The sequence below is a fragment of the Nannospalax galili genome, unplaced genomic scaffold (genome assembly GCF_000622305.1).
Source record: "Nannospalax galili isolate Female #2095 unplaced genomic scaffold, S.galili_v1.0 scaffold85, whole genome shotgun sequence".
NCBI classification, from domain to species: domain Eukaryota; kingdom Metazoa; phylum Chordata; class Mammalia; order Rodentia; family Spalacidae; genus Nannospalax; species Nannospalax galili.
In genome coordinates, this window is record NW_008358866.1 from 4,177,640 (window position 1) to 4,190,227 (window position 12,588).

Genomic DNA, 12,588 nt, shown 5'->3' on the forward strand with positions numbered 1-12,588 from the left:
TATTTTGTGCTTGAAAGTGCTAGCTAATTGTTTCCCTACCATTTGCTGAAAATTCCATCATTTTCTATTGAATTGCTTTGATACCTTTGCCAAAAATCAGTTGTCCATGTAGTATCTGTCAGCTTCTGGGTTCTCTATGCTGCTCACTGGTCTATGTACCTGCTCCTCTGCCTGTACCACACAATATTAATGGCCGTGCACACATATATAGTAATTCTTGAAACTGGATAGAGTAGTTCTTCCTACTATATTCTTTTCTAAAACTATTATAGCTATTCTAGTTCCCTTTTCCATAGAATTTGTATAATAATCTTTTACACATATTCAAAAATTATTTTACGTACTTTACTTTAAAAAATCATCACTTTAAAAATTCCAAATTCACAGCAAAAAGTAGTTGAATTTTTGGGAGGTAAGATGTAGTCTGGGTTAAAATATTAATTCACTGAGCTTAGTTATATATAGCTCAGTTGATAAATCTTGTGCAAACACGAGCACCTGAGTTTGTCCCTCAGCATCCATTTAAAAAGCTAAGTATGGAGCATGCTCATAATCCCATGTCTGAGGTGGCAGAGACAGGGAGGTGACTAGGGACTGCTGCCTAGCCTAATTGGTCCAACGAGAGATGTGTCTCAAAAATACCCAAGGTGAATGTCTCCTGAGGAACAGCACTTGAGATTGACTTTGTAGTCTCTACACACATGCACATACACATGTTTCTGCCCACACCTGTGTCTACATAACCCCTGCACATAAACATACACACAAATATTAATTCATACAAAAACATAATAACAGTAATGGACAGTGAGCTAATGACGGGACATAAGTGTTAAGTTGTATGATGGACTATGAACATAGACTTATTTAGAAGATAATTTGAAAGACAGAATTTTCATTCCTCTGTATACCAGCAGTCAGGTACCAAAGACACCTTTCACCACTGACACCTTGGAACAGACCTTCCGCTCCATTTCTTTAGTGAGAAGAATCAGCACCCGAACCACAGCTCTTCTAGAAAGTGGTCACTTTCTTGCCTTGAAATTAGAAAATGGGCCATTTGTTTCATCCAAAGATTTCATAGAACAAAGAAGAAAATATGTAAATACTTACATTTGTAATACCATTTCTAGAAGGAAAAGGAAAGAAAATCTTCCCCTCTCTGGCACAGATACTGATAAAAGGAATAATTAACTGCCAAGACTTCCTATAATTTCCTTAATTCTGAAAATGCCAAAGAAAATTCAAATTCTTTTATGTAAAGGCAATATTTGTTATTTCTACATATCATTAAGAATCTTGTTTTTTTAATCTCACCCACATTTTACATATTTATGCACACTAAAAGTATAAAAAATAAGTTTCATATAAAATATAGAAACAAAACTATCACTAGCACAACAAACAATTTTTAACAACAGGAAGCAGAATGCTGGAACCCCTCATAAGGAGGGCAGAGAGGACCTATCCACAGTGGGCTTGGAAGAGTAAGGGAGGAGAAAGGACATCTATGATACATACAGGCATCTTCCCACCACACTCTCCTGTCTTTCTTCAGCCACTAAAGCTTTCTTAGGATCATTAAGGACTGTGGAAATGCATATATTTCCAAAAACTGTTATACCAGGAAACAGTGGTTCTCAACCCCTGGAGCACATCTGTGGTGGTTTCAATGAAAATGTCGCCCATAAGCTCCAGGTATCTGGACATTTTGTTCTCAGTTGGTGGTGCTGTTTTGGGAGGTCATAGAAGGTGTGGCCATGCTGGAGGAAGCACATAACTGGGGACGGGCTTAGAGAGTTCTTGGATCTCCAGTCACTCTCTCTGCTTCTTGTGCTTGCTTGAAGATGTGAGAGCTTAGCTTCTGCTTCTACTCCAGCCACCTCTGGTGCGTGCCTCCCCACCCTGATGGGCTCTTTTCCCTTTAGAACCATAAGCTAAATAAACTCTTCCTTTTATAAGTTCTCTTGGTCATGATGTTTCTGTCCCAGCAACAGAAGAGTAACTAATATAACATCTAAATCAGGAGAGAACTTGCGTGCACACACACACACACACACACACACACACACACACACACACAGACCAGACTCTTTCAGGATCTGGATCCACCCTGACTTGGAGGAGGGCAGAGCCTGACCATTATTTTCTTGGCTTCTAATAAAGGTCCCCCAGGTTATTCTAATGTGTAGCTCAGATTGAGAACCCTTGTTTTAGACCTTTGGTTAGCTGTTTTGTTAGCTTTCACGTAATGGCCCACTTTCAGTGGTTCTCTTTTCTTGCCGAATTATCTGGGGGAACTGCTAAAGTGTTAGGGAGCTACTTCCTAAGCTAATGACCAATTGATCTGAAGTATAGCCTGAGCATCTGAAACTAAAAAGCCAAACTCCTTTCTCTCCCACCAAAAAAAAAACAAAAACAAAAACAAAAAAGCTTCCAGCAATTCTAAAGAGTATCTATGGTTGAGAATTACTGGAAATGAAAAAAGATAAGGCTATTTTTATTTTTCTGGAAAAGCAGAGGCAGGGAGGAGGAAGGCAGAGGATGGAGGGTATTAAAATTATAATAGTAGGTTGCAGAAATATTTCACCTCCTTCACAACATTCCCCTGTAACCTTGAGTGTAAGGCTAGAATTCGTATTTTTATGAAAGACCAAAGGCAAAGTGAGGCCTGAGTGTGCAAATCTCACAAGGGACAGAATGAAGGCATGTCAGACTCAAGACTAGGTGTCTGACTGCAGGGAGCTTTGCTCTGTCATTCTGTCAATTAAATCTTACAGAGTCGTGTTTCCAAAATTGTGAAGTTATAGTTTAAAGAAATTTCCCAAGTCTCATAGGTAGTTCCTTAATAGCATCTCACACATAGAAAGCACAACCTCTTGTTAATCATTTAGTTGAAATCACTTTTAAAGTCAGTTTGGGGACTGGAGAGATGGTTCAGCAGTTAAGAACACTGGTTGTTCTTGCAGAAGACCCTGGTTCAAATCCCAGCACCCACATGGCAGCTAACTGTCCAAAACTCGAGTTCCAGGGGCTCTGACGGCCCCTTCTGTCCTCTGTTGGCATCGCAGGACACATGTGCACTTACCTACACACCAGGACTGTTCACTGTAATTTAATGCCTATTAATAGTAACTTTTTGCCCTTTATTATTACTTCTGGATTTCATCCCTCTGTGAAAGCCTAGATGAGGTGATAACGTATTTGTAATGAGCTGAAGCCTATCAATCAAGTGTTTCCTTTTATCTTAAGGCAAAGGTGCAGGAGGGAGCGCTGCAGCTGGCTGCATTCTTGGGGGGCACAGTATTTATTTTAATATAATCCAGGGACAACTGGAGAGCAAAAACTATTTTAAAAAGCATAAAATCCTTTATCACTGATGCCTTGGAATAAACCCTCATCCAATTTATTCACTGAGCTATCCCAGTACTTAGTGTGCTCAAGGCTCTTTAGGAAAAACAAACATTCACATTTGAGCATACATTATTTTACTGACTACACATTACATATTACTATCTTAAAGCCAGAGACTTTGGTTTTAAAAAGACCACTGATGGCATTTTATTTTAAAAAGCAATGTGCCCATAATCAATGGATGCTTCTGCTTTCTTGGATGACTCAATCTTTATTCATAAGTTAACTGAAAATATAAATGCGCAATTTAAATTTTAGCCCTTATAGTCAGACATAATTCTGTTTTCAAGGGTAATACTTTTCAAAAGTCTTTTTAAAAAGTTTTATTTTTTTACTTTGAATATTCCATCACCAAATATTCACAGATTGCCTCCTGTGTACCATGTCCTGTTCCAAATGCTGCTTTAGATCCTGAAATGATACCTTAAACATGCCCTCTGGAGAAACACACACACACACACACACACACACACACACACACACACACTCTGTTTGGTGTGATAGCATACAGACCCACTGGAAGTGAAATAAAGAATACTGACATCTTATAAAGTTTTAACTCCTTGAAAGTAGAAAGTCAGGATTCTGAATTTGTATGCTTCAAGACTTGTATATGTTCAAGAAAATTGAACAATGTACACATAAATAATAAATAGGATAGTTTGGCATGGTAGTAAGTGCTCTGAAGAATACAGAACAAGGTTATAGAATAAAATTGCTGTGAGAGAGAGGGGCAGTGTAATTCTGAGTGCTGGTCAGCATGCATCTCTCTAAGGAGGTGCCAGTCAACTAAGGGATGCCAGACTTAACACATGAAAATATATGATGCCAAATTAAATTTGAATTTCAGCTACATAGCACGTAATATTTAGAGCAACTATAACCCTTGCAATATTTGAAGCACACTTATACTAAAACACTGTTAGTATGAAATTCAGATTTGACTAAGATGGTGCATTTTGTCTGGTATCTTTTATCTAAGTGATCACTTTGTTCCAGACAGAGGGGAAAATGAGTATGTATGTATTAATTGTTGTGGAAGTAAGGCTACCTTTACAAAAATTATTGAAAGTAGTTTGATTTGAAAGTCAGGCATGGTGGTGCACACATGCAACTTTAGCACTGAGGAATTGAGGAAGGAGGATTTCTATGAGTTCAAGGTCAACCTGAGCTACATAGGAGTAATCAGGCCAGCCAAAGGCTACACAGAAAGACCCTGACTAAAAAACTAAAAGGTGCATTTGTAACCAGCTTAAGAGGGAAGCAATATTTGACACTTTGTAGCATTTTCTTACTTGGTCATATGGAAGATTACTAGATGCTTTTATATATTTGTACATCTCTGTGACTGAGTGATAATTTCCCTACCTCTTATCGCCTTCTTCCCCCAATATGGCATGTGTCCATGGAGATGGGAAAATAACTGGACTAAAAGGTGAAACCACTTTACTTATCCCGATTATACCTTAGGTCTAAATCTCTTTTCTTAGGGGTATCTATTTCCCATATACTGCCAGGTTCTTTATGAAAACAATCCATGTGATTTCCACCACCCAACAAAATCCCTAGGCCCTGTCTTCCTCATTTAGGGAGGTCAACACAATTTTGGCTGTAAATCTGATATCTTTAGACTCTTGCTTCCTAAGGGAAACATTTGTGTACTACTTTCATCAAAGAAATATCTTCCATGACTCAAAACTACAGCAAGGATAGTTTAGGATCTCAATCGCAGGAAAAATGTGCAGCTGGCACAGTTTTATTATGACTGTAATGAACCAATTACCAATGTAACTGCCTTTGCCTTAGCCTCCTTCCATTTCCTGTACCACCTTGCCATGGAATTGAACATGATAGAAAAACTGCCTTTGAACTTTGATACTGAAGGAGAATTACCTAGAAGCACAGCTCTCTCTCTCTCTCTCTCTCTCTCTCTCTCTCTCTCTCAGATTATTTTGATACAAGTAAGTTCTTTTGAACTGTTCAGTGTGCTTTATATATTATGCCAGGCTTTCAGGTATTATTAGGCTAAACTAGTTAAAATTTGAACAAATTTGTAATTCCAATCTTCATGACTTTAAATGCCAAAACCATATTACATCACTCTTTAAACGAATTAGAATCCATAATAAATTTATTGTGAAAATTAGCCAGTATTATAATGATAGGATTACTAAATTGAAAGTAAATAAAACACCAAGCTTTTTAGAGTTTCTTCTATTTACAAAACTAATTATAATAATTTCAATTATTTTATGTACTTTGAAGTAGAAAACAATTTTAAATTTCCTCCCAATGCCAGGTAGTTAAAATTTGGACTTTGACCCAGTTAACTGAAAGTACAGGTAGCAGTGCTGGAAAGATAGTTCAATGGTTAAAAGCACTGACTGCTTTTCCAGAGAACCTGGGTTCAATTCCTAGCACCCGCATTGCTTCTAACAACTGTTGGTAACTCCAGCTCCCGGTTATCTGGTGCCCTCCTCTGGCCTCTGCTAGCATTGTACACATGTACACTTATATACATGCAGGCAAAACACTCATACACATAAAATAAAAATGAAACAAATAAATACATTAATAAAGAGTACGGGTAGCATTCATATTCAACTGTGTGCATCTTTTCAACAAGGACTTGATAAGGCTTCATATTTTCAGGAAATTTACTGAACGGCTTCTCTGTGCCAGGCACTGTGTTAGGCAAAGGGAGGAAGTGACCTACCAGATAGTCACTGTCCTCAAGTGTAAGAATGACTTTCACAATATGGACATAATCTGCCCTAAAGACTTTTACCTAACCTTGAAGCAAAAGGTTACTGTTTTTAATGCAACCAAGCTCACTGAGCCATGTGTTCCTCTGATCCTTCAGGATCCTTCCTTGCCTTCCACCCAAGATAGTGAATGAATGGGGGTTGTCCATATCAAAAGGGCTGAAAGTTGGGTGATTTTATCATGGCAAAAAATGAGAAATCTCCTTGTTGTTGTGTGTGTGATATTTTAGGTCTAAGAATCAGAGGCCAAGATTTCTGAAAAGACAGGGTCCTGACTTCTATCTAGTTCAACATTTCATGTTGGATATACTGTTTCAATAAAAGAATGAGGCAAGGTCTCTGCAGGTTCAGGAGCACAGTCCCTAGAGACATTTGAAGGAACAGGTTCACAGATTTCGGGTCTGCTCTTGGTCTTAAATGTTGAGAGTCAGGCTGTTCCTTAACTCAGGCATAACTATAATGTGGCTTGAAACGCTGTACTCAGGGAGAGGACAGCTTACAGCCAATCTACTGCCACACTCTGTAAGGGCCAGAGTAGAGGAACCTGCAGAGAATGGGAGCCTGGATCAAGGACTCTGCTCTGCTAGGAAACAGGACAAGAACAGTTAGCAAAATCTGTCACTGTATCTTCAGCTCTCTTTTAACTTAGGCTCAAAGTTAAGTTCAGAATTTCCACATTGTAAAAAGAACAAGTATAGATTCTGAAAGATCCATAATTCCTGTCAAATATTAATAATCCCCATGTGCTCCCACAGTCCACAATGCTAATGCACTTGCCCACTAAAGACGCACTGGAACCTCTAACTTCATTCTTAATGCATTTTCCTCCCTGTGAATGCTGATGCCAAAAAGACAGTCTAGCTTTTGTTCTACTAACAACTCATTAAAGAGTATTCTAGTTTTAATTGTGTGTGTGTGTGTGTGTGTGTGTGTGTGTGCGCGCACGCTTGTGAGTGCAGGTGTCTGCAGAGGCTCAGACACCCCTGGAGCTGGAGTTGTGAGCCACACAATATGGGCGCTGGGAACTGAACTCAGGTTCTCTGCAAGACTAATATGAGCTCTTAACAGATGAACCCTCCAGCCCTACTAACAACTCTTTCTGAAGTGTATTACTTAATTAGATTGTTACCCTTTAGTCTTCTTTTAATTCTGAATTACGGCTCTTAACTTTTCTCTTTTTCTTTTTCTTTTTGGTCTCCTTGTAGCCCCAGCTGTCCTGGAACTCACAGAGTGGACCAGGCTGGCCTCAAACTCACAAAAGATCCGCCTGCCTCTGCCTCCTAAGTGCTGATATTAAAGGCATGAGCAACCACACCTGGCTATAGCTCCTAACTTTTCAAAATTACGCTTTGCATACATTTTCTTTCCTTTTAAAAAGAAAAGTGAGCCTTCTGATGTAGGAATGATTATGTAATCTATATTTTTAAGAAATATATATCAAAATGACCTTTCAGAAATACACTACTGTCAAAGTACAACACAGAAAGACCTCTCCAGATATGACTGAATAAACTCTGAACATAGTGAAGAATTTAGATTGGATGTCAATGTCCTGCCTATTTAATTACAGTGAAAGTATTTCTTTTAGTAGATCAGTGCACTCTTTTTTACAATCACATATTTCTCAAAGACAATCTTCAAATAGCACAAGCATTCTTTGTTCTTTATTCTTCAATAACTTTAGAAGAAATATATACACCAAGTAATTTTCATACCATATGTTGCTTTAAGCTTTCCTGTAGTTATTTATTTAGTTTTATTCTTTGAAGTACAGATTTCTTCTTACCAAAAGAACAAATGTTAATTAAAACCATTTTGGAAATGACCTAAAAGTCACTGAAAATTTTTTTTAAAGTAAGTTTAACATATCACATAGAACTGCTTGAGAAGTCTTCATAACCAACTAATGAGCCATTCTCTTTGGATGTTAACAGAAACAGGAAATGTCAGAGGCCTTGTTGGAAATCTTATTTCTATTATTATCTAGCCTAAACTTTAAAAAAAAGGTTAAAGCCCATCTAGAAAACTTATGCATGGCTTAGTCCTGATTTTTGTGGTAGGAATTATGGACAAGTCTAGCCGCATGTGCTTAACAAATGACCTCCTCAGAAGACAATACAGATAAAGCTCAGTGAGGTACCTTGACAAACCCTTCAGCTTTGAAGGGCTATTGTGTTGTTGCTGGTTTTTTTTTTTTAATTTTGTTTAGCTAGTAGTTTATCAGTCTAGATTTTTCCAAGAAAATGATTTTTTAGTAGCAGCTGATAAAAATATATTCATTTATTTAGTTGTGTGTATATATGTCTAATATATGCATGTGCATCTGTTCATGTATGTGCACATGTGTGTGGAGGCCAGATGTTGCTGTTAGGTGTCTTCCTGGAGCACTTAAATTTTTTTTGGATTTACTTATTTTTATTTTAGGTATGATCACTGCATCCATGTGAACAATGTCCTTAAAGGCTAGAAGAAGGCATTGGATACCTTGGAACTGGAATTATGGACATTTGTTACCTGCCATGTTGGTACTAGGAACTGAACCCAGGACCTCTGAAAGACCAGCCAGTGCTCTTAACAGATGGATTATCTCTCTATTCCCTGTATTTTTAAAATGTGTTTCTTTTTTTTTTTTTTAAATACTTTATTAGCCAGGCGTGGTGGTGCACGCCTTTAATCCCAGCACTTGGGAGGCAGAGGCAGGTGGATCTTTGTGAATTTGAGGCCAGCCTGGTCTACTCTGTGAGTTCCAGGACATCTGGGGCTACAAGGAGACCCTGTCTTAAAAAGACAAAAAAAAAAAAAAAAAAAAAAAACAAAAAAAAAACAAAAAAATAAACCAAACCCAAAAACTTTATTATTTTTATTTTATGTGTATGAGTGTATTGCCTGCATGTATGTAAGTGCACCTGTGTTGTGCAATGCCTGCAAGGTCAGAAGAGGGATTTGGATTCCCTGGAACTGGAGTTATGGATGGTTGTTAGCTGTCATGCAGGTGCCAGGTCGTCTGCAAGAACAGACAGTGCTCTTAACCACTGAGCCATCTCTCTCGGCCCTTAAAATGTTTTTATTAACACATATAATTAATGTATAATAATGGGGTTCATTATGACATTTCCATAATGCACATAATGTATTTCAATCATATTCACGCCCTCTCTTCCTTACACTCTCTTGTCCTCCCCCATTCTGCTGATTCCCTTCCTCTTCCCACCTAGCCCTTCTTCTGCTCACAGACTCTCAGTAAACTTTAGAGCTCACTGATTTGTCAAGACCAGTTCCAGGGATCCTCTTTGGATCCTCCCCAGTGCTGAGATTACAGGTGTATGCCAGCACAACCAGCTTTTACCTGAGTGCTGGAGATCTGAACTCAGGTCCTCATGCTTGCATAGCAAATACTTTACCCACTGAGCTATCTCTCCAGTCCCTAAATTTATCATGATGGGAACTAGAGAGGATCATGAAACACTGATAAGTGTTTTTGTGACTGCAGAATCAGCTATCTACTCTTTGAAAACAAAATCTACACCCTTTAAATAATGGTATAAACGATATAGGGCAATTTAGGGATAGTTCTTCAAGAGATAATGTAATGCAGAGTGATTAATTACTTTACTTTTACATTTTATGACAAATGAAGCTATTTGTTTAAAGCTGTTCACAAAACAGTGCAGAGCCTTGAGTTTTCAGTTTTTTTACTAGCTTATAAAAGTCAATTTGGGTGGCTAGAGAGATAGTTCAGTGGTGAAGATCACTGGCTGCTCTTGCAGGGGACCCAGGTTCCGTTCCCAGTACTCATGTGGTGGGTAACAACTGTCTGTATAACAAAGGTGCATTTACATGCAGACAAAATACTCATACACATAAGCTAAATACAAATAAATGAACAATTTCTTTTTGGTCTTTTTGAGACAAGGTCTCCCTGCAGCCCTGCTGGTCTGGAACTCACTATATAGACCAAGGTGGCCTTGAACTCACAAAGATCCTCCTGCCTCTGCTTCCCGAGTGCTGGGACTACAGGCGTGTGCCACCATGCCTGGCATAAATGAACAATTTTTTAAAAAAAGTCTGTTTGGTTCCTTCCAAACAACAGTTAGCAAGCTTAAGAAAGACTGGAAACCATTCTCAAATTAGAGGTCAGGCCTTGTCTATGCTGGTTTCATAACTGCCAGTTGCTATGTGAATTTGAGAAAAACCATAAATGTGGCCAAATGGAGAAAGTGCTGTGACCCAATTTCTACATACACATGTACCATTTACTTTACAACCTTGAAGTCTGATAATGGAGAGTGCTTCATCCTGTTTTCTGGGCTGGTGGTGTTTGCCATGCCAGTAGAATGCATGCAGGTAGGATTTCATACCGTGTTAAATCACAGCGTTCTGAAAAACCCAGGGCCTTGCAAAGGCCATATCTCAAAAAGTTACTGCTTCAAATAAATGTGCCATTTTATAAAATTACACCTACTGTACCAGGAAAAAATGTTCTTTCGTTTGAGTGACATTTATATGCGTGCCATTTATACAGAATAGGACAGTCTCACATAGCAAGGCTGAAGAATGGTTTCAGAGTATTCTCTGAATGATAAATGTGGTAGAACTTTAAGATGCTCCTGTGGGAACAGCTGGGTAGTTTCCTTATAAAAATGGAGCCTGCATTATTATGAAAAGCAATTACGCAGTTATACCTGTAGCATTAGCAAGCCTTTCAACACCTTTCAAACCTGAGGCATCTTAAATCATGTGGCTTTTTACCTTGTTAGAGCTAGACTTTTCAGATTCTCTGGACTGATGGCTTTTCAATTTACATCTGTGGAACTGAGGCTGGTATATCGAGCTAGGACTAGAATACAGAGGTAGGGGTAGAATTCTCCACACCCCTCCCTCCAAGCTTCAAACAATTTGCTTTCCAGGACACACCAATTATATTTTAAAGAAAGTGTTCAAATTACCATTCAGAGAAAAACCCCATCACCACCAACAAATAAACAAAAAACAACTCCCCAAACCACCTTTGACCTGCTTCTGACAGAGAACCAAGGCTTTATTTTCTCCTGGCAGTATTAAACAGCATTCCTCTGGAAAGACAAGCAGTACTAAACTGCTTAAAAATGTGTAAATCAAAATCAGGGAAGAGAGACTTTGTCCAAGTTCTGCTATCCATAAAGGCCTCAGAACTGAGTGTTGAACTGTCAACCCACATTCTTACAGGCTTCTATCTGATGGATTTGTACAAATCCACAAGTTAGACAGAGAAAGAATCGACCCCTTGGAGTCTCCTGCACCTTGATGAACAATACACCTGCACGAAGGTAGAAATTGGCTAAATTGCTTAACTGATCCTGCTGCAGCCTCTCGTGACTTTTTTTGGGAATGGATGCCAGACACACTGGGTAGTTTACACACATCTCAATGTGAGCGGGCTGGGCAATGCCATCCAGGAAATAGCGGTTGGAGTTGGGCTGAGGCTGAGAAAGGATTGGAGTCCCATGGGAAAGGAACAGAGGAATAGCCTGCAAAGTGACCCACCTGCTGGAGAGGCGTCCCCAGGGCGGTCGGCTCTGCGCTGCTGCAGGTGGTGCACGCTGCCCGTGAGGCCTGCCCTGCCAAGTTTGTGAGCCTTTCTAGCTCAGCGCTGGCTTCAGGCTCTGCAGAATAAGAAGCCAGAGAGAGGAGGGAGGGCCCGCTAGATTTCGCAAGACAAGTGGTGAAGCAAGCTTTCCCGGAAGAGTTCAACCTGGGAATCCCCCGCAGCTGGAAGGACCAGAATTTTCTGTGTTGCTCTAGCTTGCAGAAGTGAGCGCTTTCCGCTTGCGAGAGAGTGGCTGGGTGGGGCTTATAAGGGATTTTCGCGGGCCCTTGGGGATCGCAGCATCCCAAGCTAATATGCCTTTTGGAGGTGCCAAGGAGCGCTCCTTTCCTGTGGGAGCCAGAGGCCTCTGGGCAGCTGAGAAAACAGCTCCTAGGCGAGGCTTCTAGGCATCCCTCTTGTTGCTGTCTTGTCTCTGTTCAGATAAAAGGTGGCATCTTTCCCCGCTGCCTGGAGCCCTGCGTTCTTAGGGAGTCAGCGTGGATGGTCTTGACTTTTCAGGTCTTTCTTAACTAATTTAGATTGCCTAACCATTCCAAAGAAATTACCCAAATGAAAGAGGGATGGAGATGCCTTATCATATGCTTTTGTCTCTGTGTGTCGGAAAGAGATTGCTCCAAGACCCCAGTGGATGCAGAAACCTAAGGATATTCAAGGCCCTTGGACAACTGATGCACCTCCTCCTCTGCATTATTATTATTACCATTATTATTATTATTATTATTATTATTATTATTATTATTATTAGAGGCAGGGTCTGCTCTTAGCCTCAGATGGCCTGAAACTAGGTAGGCCAGGCTGGCCTGAATCTCACAGAGATCCATC

The 12,588-nt window shown here is 39.6% G+C and overlaps 1 protein-coding gene across 2 annotated transcripts in view; it reads right to left on the reverse strand.

Moving 5' to 3' along the window:
- Nucleotides 1-11,957, reverse strand: part of Steap4 (STEAP4 metalloreductase) — a 26,458-nt gene extending 14,501 nt beyond the window's left edge. The window contains exon 1 of one of the 2 annotated variants that reach the window (XM_008822509.2): nucleotides 11,703-11,957. The gene's annotated coding sequence lies outside the window, so the exon portion shown is untranslated. The remainder of the gene's footprint in view (nucleotides 1-11,702) is intronic. The other variant, XM_029558360.1, reaches the window with a different exon arrangement.
- Nucleotides 11,958-12,588: the final 631 nt, after the last annotated feature.